General features: G+C 38.8%; 1 long non-coding RNA gene across 1 annotated transcript; it reads right to left on the reverse strand.

Moving 5' to 3' along the window:
- Positions 1 to 790: 790 nt before the first annotated feature.
- Positions 791 to 8504, reverse strand: LOC137122160 (uncharacterized). The gene is made up of 2 exons (XR_010913734.1): positions 8221 to 8504; positions 791 to 8106 (listed from the first exon to the last, which is right to left on the reverse strand). It is a non-coding gene; the product is annotated as an uncharacterized lncRNA (long non-coding RNA).
- Between the last annotated feature and the right edge of the window lie 98 nt (positions 8505 to 8602).

Below are 8602 nucleotides of genomic sequence, written 5' to 3' on the forward strand. Positions count from 1 at the left end.
TGCCAGCAGGTGTTTTGTGTTGATATATAAAAGTCACCTAATGTTTCATTGATCTTGGTAGAACTCACTTCAAGCCATAAGATTGCCTAAAAAGAGACCATGCAGTGCAGCTATTGACACTTTCTCTGACATTAGGATGTAAATGAATTAATAATTTAAAATAGCTTCTATGGTGAGCAGTAAATAAGGGAAGAAATCCTGTGATGTTTTGCTTTGTTTTCTAATGGGACTACCATGACATGAGGTGCAAAACATTCATTTACAGAAACATGAGTTGGGTTAAAGTGTTTGGAATAGGGAGGGTACACACAGCAGATTAAAAAAGTACAAAGTAACTATTAGAAAGTAAGGTAGAAATACATGACATCTGCTTGATCTCCCCCTCCCCACATATTCAAGTGAGGTAATTTTTATTAGTTAAAATGGTCTTGTAAAAATATTGTATTAGTATATTAGATTTTGTTTTAACTTGGTGTTAAGGAAAGTATTTTATGTTTGATACATTGGTTACTTTCTATCTGAACTAGGTCTAACACATAAACTTATAACGGAATGTGGGCATTGGCCTTGACTCAAGCAAAGATGACTAAGATCATCACCAAGACGCAGCAGGACAGACAGGCCCACTTGGTTTTTTCTTGGCACAGTAAATAATTAATTTTATTTTAGTAGGTAATTTTTTTCTGAGTCATAATGTTTTAATAAATTCGTGTTTTATTACCGTAGTTTCTCTAAATGTGTTACCTTGTGTATTATGTCACTCCCTCCAGGAAAGACACAACACCGAAGCTCTTTGCAACTGATGGATTTATTCCCTCTTAATTAGCGCTTGTTGCTCTTGCTTTAGGTTTATCCACCGTCGAACTATTAAACATATAAAACATCACATAGACAAATCACGTTGTACACGTAGTGGATAACATAAACATTAAATGCGTAAATAAAATGTAAAACGGGATGCAAACTTATTACACATACCTCGCTGGCTGCACATCCAGGAGAGAATGAATTAAAATAAATATAACAAAACAAAAACAACTTATGAAACTCAACACATCACGTAAGACACCATAACTTCAGCTCTTTAAATTACCGCTCCACATGTTCTTCTTTTACCGAGCACTTGTCTTAAAAAAGTGTCCGTGTGCAACAAGGAGAAAACCTATAGTTCCTACCTAAACAATTAAATAAATCACACAAACATCCAAACAATATGCAAACGACACAGAAAATTACATAAATAATATTTATGGCATTTAAACTCCCACCAAATCACATTATTGTGATTTCACTTAACAATTGAACTTTATCACTCTTACCTAAGCTAAGACAATGAGTGAATACTATATCCTTGAAAGCAATCATAACATCTACTCTGCTTCAAGCAGTAGAATAGTCTTGTGCACAGGTCTATCTAGATACACTGGCTTAGAAGTACGCTTTCCTTCACTATTCAAGCTGGAGTCACTGATCAATAGTTTTACTTTCCTAACTTTTCCATCACTACTAGGATACACCTCTGTCACCCTTGCCAGCTTCCACTGAGTTCGTGGAGAACTATCTTCCTTAAGGATGAGAATGTCATTAACCTTTGTGTTTCTTCTGTCCTTTTGCCATCTTTGTCTTTGCTGAAGATTAAGGAGATATTCCTTCTTCCACCTGCTCCAAAATTCATTTGCCAAGAACTGCACCCGGCGCCACCTCTTACGTAGGTAAAGATCCTGACTTACAAACTGACCAGGAGGGGGCAATATTACTCCAGACTTCATCAAAAGAATATGATTTGGCGTGAGAGGTTCGAGACTTGTGGGGTCATTCAAATGCTCTGTTGTTAGAGGTCTGCTATTTATAATAGCCATTACTTCATACAGAAAGGTTCTGAGTGAGGCACTGTCAAGTCTTTTAGCAGACTGATCCAGAATCGCTGTGAGAACACTTCTAATTGTCCTTATCTGTCTCTCCCATACACCTCCCATATGACTGGATGATGGGATGTTTGTGATAAACTCACATCCATATGTTTTAAGTTGTTCTTGATTCAGGTCCTTCATTGCATTCATGAACTCTCTCTTTGCGCCTACAAAGTTAGTGCCTTGATCACTTCTTAGCTGTCTTACATTTCCACGTATTGCAATAAATGCACGCAATGCGTTGATAAAGGCATCTGTTGTAAGATCGTCCAACATTTCAATATGTATGGCTCTAGAGCACATGCACGTAAAAAGAAGACCATATCTTTTCAGTTCTTTCCTCCCTTCCTTCACATAGAATGGTCCGAAGCAATCTATGCCACAGTACGTGAATGGAGGTGTCATTTCCACTCTTTCTTCAGGTAAGTCTGCCATCTTTGGCTCCTGTGCAGTTCTTCTGTACTTTCTGCACCTTGTGCATTTATAAATGTGTGAAGCAACTGCACTGCTACATCCTATGATCCATATCCCATTGGATCGCAGTTCATTTACAGTCATGCCTCTTCCCTGATGATGTACTTTCTCATGGTAATGCTTAATAAGTAAAGAAGACACATGACTTGCCTTTGGCAAAATGACAGGATGTTTGACATATGGATGAAGGCTAGCTCTTGTCAAACGTCCACCTACTCGAAGCACACCATGCTCGTCCACAAAAGGATTTAATTTGTGAAGCTTATTGACTTTGTCCTTTGATCTTATTTCCTTGCTTTTTTCTAAACCTTTGATTTCACTGTTGAATGTTTCTCTTTGGACTAGTTTTATGATGTAAAGTTCTGCTTCTTGCCTTTCCTCAACACCTGTGGTTTCTTTTGGTTTTGGTCTAAGTCCTTTAATTTGTTGAGCAAAGCACTTAAGACGAGCAATAGCCTTGACGGCTCTATTCCAGTCAGAAAACTTTGTCATGCGGTCTAACAGTGTCCTATCTACCTTTACACTGGTGTTGAGCACCTGCACCTTCCGAAGTTCTGGATCATCTTTACTGACCTCTTCCACCACTGTACCTATGGGTAGCTCCTTTTCCCATAGAAAGTCTGGGCCAGTGAACCAGTTTGAAGCAACTAGTTGTTCTGCAGTTAGACCTCTGGAAGCATGGTCTGCAGGATTATCTTCAGACTGCACAAAATGCCATTGCTTAGGGTCTGTACTGGACTTGATTCTTTGGACTCTGTTTGCCACAAACACATGAAAGCGTCTTGCATCATTATTTATATATCCAAGAACTACTCTTGAATCAGTCCAAAAATGTTCTTGAAGACCATTTATTTCAAGCTCATCTCTAAGAACAACACTTGTCCTTGCTGCTACCACTGCCGCAGAAAGCTCAAGCCGTGGTATTGTGGTTATCTTAGTAGGAGCAACACGTGCCTTCCCCATAACAAGTGAGCAATGGACATCTCCGTTAGCATTAATTGCTCTAAGATATGTACACTCCCCATAACCTGTGGCACTTGCGTCTGAGAAATGGTGAAGCTCATATTGCCTGACATCAGTAAAGTTTACTGGTAAATAGCTTCTTCTGATCCTTACTTTAGACAAATTTTGAAGGTCTTGTAGCCATGACATCCATTGTGTTCTGAGTTCTTCTGGAAGAGACTCATCCCAACCAACTTTATCTTGACACAGTTGCTGCAAGATTTGCTTTCCCCGTAGGACAAAGGGTGCTAGGAATCCCAAAGGGTCATAGATGGAAGCTACTGTCGACAACACACCTCTTCTAGTTAGTGGCTGTTCTTTGACAGTAATTCTAAATTGGAAGTCATCAGAGAATACGCACCACTGAATACCAAGGGCTCTCTCAAAGAGTGGTTCTCCCAAAGCCATATCCAGGGTTTTGATACTATCAGCACACTCTTCCTTTGGTAATGCTTGTATTACATCCTTGCTGTTGGAAACAAACTTATGTAGTCTCAGCTTGCCTGTACTGCAAAGTTCTCTAGCTTCCTTAATGAGTTGGATTGCCTCAGCATCAGAAGTAACATTCACCTGTCCATCGTCAACATAAAAACTCCTCTGAATGAATTTAACAGTACTTTGACTGAATTGATCTTGACACTGAGCGGCTAAATGTTTCAGACCAAAATTGGCACACCCAGGTGAGGACGCTGCCCCAAACAGATGAACCTTCATCCTAAATACTGATGGTGTTGATTCTAGATCATTGCTCTCCCACCATAAGAACCTTAAATAGTCTTGGTCTTCACGTTTAACATGGAACTGATGGAACATGCGTTCCACATCGCACATGACGGCAATTGGGCCTTTACGAAACCTACAAAGAACTCCTAGCAAGGTGTTTGAGAGTTCTGGGCCTGTAAGAAGATGATCATTCAGTGATGTGTCTTGAAATCTTGCTGAACAATCAAAGACTACACGTATCTTCCCAGGCTTTTGAGGGTGGTATACACCATGATGAGGAATATACCAGACTGGTTTGTTGTTCAGTTCTTCTTCTGGGACCTTTTCTGCCTCACCACGAACTATGAGGTCTTTCATGAAGTTCTTGTAGTCAGTGTAGTATTTCTGGTCTCTCTTGAATCTGCATTTCAAACTTGACAAACGCTGTACAGCACATGCTTTATTGTTGGGAAGGTTTGGCCTATCTTGTTTGAAAGGTAAGGGCATCTCGTAATGACCATCGTGTTTATGCTTTATTCCATTCTTCATCTTTGTGAGGAAGTTAAAATCTTCCTGAGAGAGAGTTGCTTCTCCAACATCTCTTTCACTGAAATCGGATTCTAGCATCTTGATTACATTATCTGGAATGGTCATTTCTTTGATTTGAGTCTTACACACATAGTGAACCTCACTTCTGAGTTTAACTATTGTTGTAGGTTCTGGTATCACCTGCTTTACAATGATACGATGACTTACTCCGATAGCATCACCATAGTTCTCACATGGGACACCATAGCTCACTATGCTCCAACCTAAATCTGTTTTTTGTGCAAAGGGTTGGTTTTCTTCTCCACTTACAACTTCTCTAGGTAATAAGGCTTGTGGGCAATTATAACCAATCAAAAGACCAATCTCACACTCCTTCTGTGGAGCTATGTGTTTTGCAAGATGTTCTAAATGACTCCATGCCTTAGCAGTCTCTGGAGTTGGAATATGTGTCCGATTGGCAGGAATGAACTCACGAGTATAAGCTGTTGGTACTGTGATCTTCTTAGATGAATGTAGTCCTCTTATCTGTAGACCATTAAGTCTTTTACAGGCAACAATTGTCCCTTTAGATGACATTGTCGATAGTTTTAGCCTTACTTGTTCTGTGTCCATGTTTAAAGCATCAGCTACTTCTTCAAGAATGAATGAAGAGTCACTCTGTGAATCTAACAGAGCGTAAACAAGTACTTCATTGTTTGGATCTCTTGGTGATGACACATACACAGGAACTATAGCTGAAGTCTGTACACTGTTACCTTCTTGTACAACTCTGTTGGATGTGATTTCTTTGGTGAGACTTTGTTGTACTGATTCTGTCATTCTTTCCTTACTGCAATCTCTCCATTTAGATTGTTCTCTTTTAGCTCCTTGTTCTTGGTTTGAGCGATCTTCATGTAAACATGTGGGATGACGTTTTGAGCAGACTTCACAAACCATCCTCTTGTTACATTTCTTAGACTGATGGCCTGTGCTCAAACAGCCGAAGCATAGTTCTTCGTCCTTAATAAACTTAATTCTGTCTGCAACTGTCCTTTCCAATAATTTATGACACTTATGCAAACCATGTCCCCTTTTCTTACAAAACAGACATGTAACTACGTTTCTTTCACTGATATTTGTTGTGAATATCTTGGTACCAATGGGTTGGTTCTTAAAAGGTACGGTGTTCTTGTTCTTTGTCTTCACCCTTTCTGATTCCAATGCTTGATAAGATGTAATAGGATTGCAAGCAATACTAGCTTCCAATGAAAGGAATGTTACAAAATAACTGAACCTTGGGAATCTCCCATGTTCCAGTTGATACTCTGTGGCCTTTCTGTTCCATCTGGTGCTTAGCCAGTCAGGTAGCTTGGCTGCCAGTTTCTGATTCTCATTTCCATCATCAAGGATTTGTAGACTCTCATTCTGATTCATAGCGCATTCACAACTGCACAAGAAGTCCACAAATTTCCTTAACTCAGAACTTTCCTTTGAGGCTATTTTTGGCCAGAAATATAGCTTGTCTCTGAAAGCCTTTGCAATGACAAATGGATGTCCATATCGTTCACTGAGCATTTTCCAAGCTGCATCATATGACTCTTCTGAACCAATTAGAAAATAACCTTCTAAGGCCTCTCGAGCTGGTCCTCCAATATATCTCTGAAGGAAGAAGATTTTCTCTGAGGTTGGAATGTTTTTCTGCTCAATCAGAGTCTGAAAGGATGCCTTCCAATGAGCAAACTTAAGTGGATCTCCATAAAAGACTGCAGGTTCTGGAATGGGAAGCCTATTTGCTGATATGGCCTCAGCCAAAACCTTTACAAGCTCTCCTGTTTCAATTTTGCTTGCACTGGTAGGAGCCTTTGGTGGTTTTGGTTGCTGATTTACATTGTTCACTTGCATGTCTTTCTGCGTAACTGTAAGATGTTCAGAGCTGTGTGCTACAAAACCCTTAATCTGATTGATTTCACCTTCATCGTAAACTTGAAGTTTTGCCTTGGCTGCATTTAGCCTTTTCAACTCTTCTAAGCGCTCAAGCTCCCTCTTTAAGGTTTCTACAGACCTTCTTCTTGCAGCATTCTCTTCTTGTTGTTTCTTTAAGAGAGAGGCCCTTTCTTTCTCTCTTTCTATTCTGCGTTCCGTTTCTTCCTTTTCTTCTTGCAGGCGATGAGTTAATGCAGCAGCTTCTTGTTCTGCAATTATCCTTTTTTCTTCAGCCTCAAGGTTGTATAGTCTCTGTTGATAAGACTCTTGTTCAGTCATAATCTTTAAAACGACTTGTGTGGCAGCATATTCAGCAGCAGCTTCTTGTCTTTTAATTGAGGAAGTATTAGAGTACATAGAATTAACCTTAGAACAGCTGGAAGCAGAAGGTGAAACACTGGATACAGAGGATGCAAATACTGATTTTGCGTCAGGCCAAATGATCTGTTCCTCTGCTCCTTGAATTTGAGACTGAGCGTTTTGCACTACAATCTCAGTAATTGATGTACAGTTGTCCATCTTGCGACGCATGTCATGAGCTGGGCGATCAATTTTTCTGTATTCATCATAAATACTGTTCAGCTCAGATAACTCTCTTTGAATGCTGACAATGTGCTCCTGTAGAATATCTCTGGGATCTTGTTTTATTACAGATTTTTTAGCAACCTTGGTTAAAGCTTTCCATCGTTCATATGTGCTGTCAAAGTGTAGCAGGAGAACCTTAAGTTTTTCTTTCTGAAATTCCTTTCCCTTTTCTGTTAATGTTCGGGCTCTTTCACTTCTACGAGGCTCTTCAGACGGTGATGTTGGTTGTGGAAAGCTTGACACATCCACCTCTTGTTCTATGCCAGCTAACACACTCTGAGCTTCTTTACTTGTATGAGACATTTTGTTACAAAACTATTTCAGAGTGATAAAGGCCCTTAACTACATTGGTTTGCAACTTCTTAAGCATATATGTTAATTAAACACATTACTGTTTCCAATTCGTTCTACTATAGTAGGTAAACATCAAATTTGAATAACAAAGTAACAATAATATAAACAAGATGCTTATTGGAACACTAGAGTGAACATTAGAAACATTGAACCGTAAATAACCCTTAAAATTCAATTCAATATACTTAATGTGGCAAGGAATACTTCTTTCAAATAATCAATCACTTTCTTCGCATTCAATACCTTCACAATATTTCAATTATTATTAATCCTCTAATATCAGTTATCAGTCCTTGTCACGTTCAAGACACACCTTTGGTGTCTATCTTATGAACATCTTCAGAAAACTGATGAACTTGGGTGTCTTTAACGTTTTTCTAATGTCTTATCTGAGTTCCGTGTCGGCGAGCAGTCGGGACTCTTGCAAGATCGAGAAGATTCGGCAGGTTCGAGTTCGACTGTCACTCCCTCCAGGAAAGACACAACACCGAAGCTCTTTGCAACTGATGGATTTATTCCCTCTTAATTAGCGCTTGTTGCTCTTGCTTTAGGTTTATCCACCGTCGAACTATTAAACATATAAAACATCACATAGACAAATCACGTTGTACACGTAGTGGATAACATAAACATTAAATGCGTAAATAAAATGTAAAACGGGATGCAAACTTATTACACATACCTCGCTGGCTGCACATCCAGGAGAGAATGAATTAAAATAAATATAACAAAACAAAAACAACTTATGAAACTCAACACATCACGTAAGACACCATAACTTCAGCTCTTTAAATTACCGCTCCACATGTTCTTCTTTTACCGAGCACTTGTCTTAAAAAAGTGTCCGTGTGCAACAAGGAGAAAACCTATAGTTCCTACCTAAACAATTAAATAAATCACACAAACATCCAAACAATATGCAAACGACACAGAAAATTACATAAATAATATTTATGGCATTTAAAGTATTATATTTGCTTAAGTTTTATGACAAGTTTGAATTCACTATCTAAATAATTTTTAAAGCTACCTAACATTCAATTTTATTTTCAGATTGCTATATT

This window comes from Channa argus, chromosome 2 (genome assembly GCF_033026475.1).
Source record: "Channa argus isolate prfri chromosome 2, Channa argus male v1.0, whole genome shotgun sequence".
Classification (NCBI taxonomy): Eukaryota; Metazoa; Chordata; class Actinopteri; order Anabantiformes; family Channidae; genus Channa; species Channa argus.